Raw genomic sequence first — 236 nt, 5'->3', positions numbered from 1 at the left:
AGCTTAACAATATTTATTTACAAGAACAAAACCAAACCATAACTAAAAGTGAAGCAAAAGGCTTCAGGGTGAACCAAGGCCAAAATAATAAACAAAACCCCAACTAACTCAACCAAGGGAGCTTACCTGCAAAAGAAACAGTAAAAGAACGACAAACACTAACCTCCCTGGACTAATATAAACAGGAGAAAACATTTACTAAAGAAAATGGCAGTTCACCCCTACAGCTTCACCTA

Source organism: Oryzias melastigma, linkage group LG19, assembly GCF_002922805.2.
Source record: "Oryzias melastigma strain HK-1 linkage group LG19, ASM292280v2, whole genome shotgun sequence".
Classification (NCBI taxonomy): domain Eukaryota; kingdom Metazoa; phylum Chordata; class Actinopteri; order Beloniformes; family Adrianichthyidae; genus Oryzias; species Oryzias melastigma.
The sequence above is the reverse complement of the archived record's forward strand: the minus strand, read 5'-3'. Positions refer to the sequence as shown.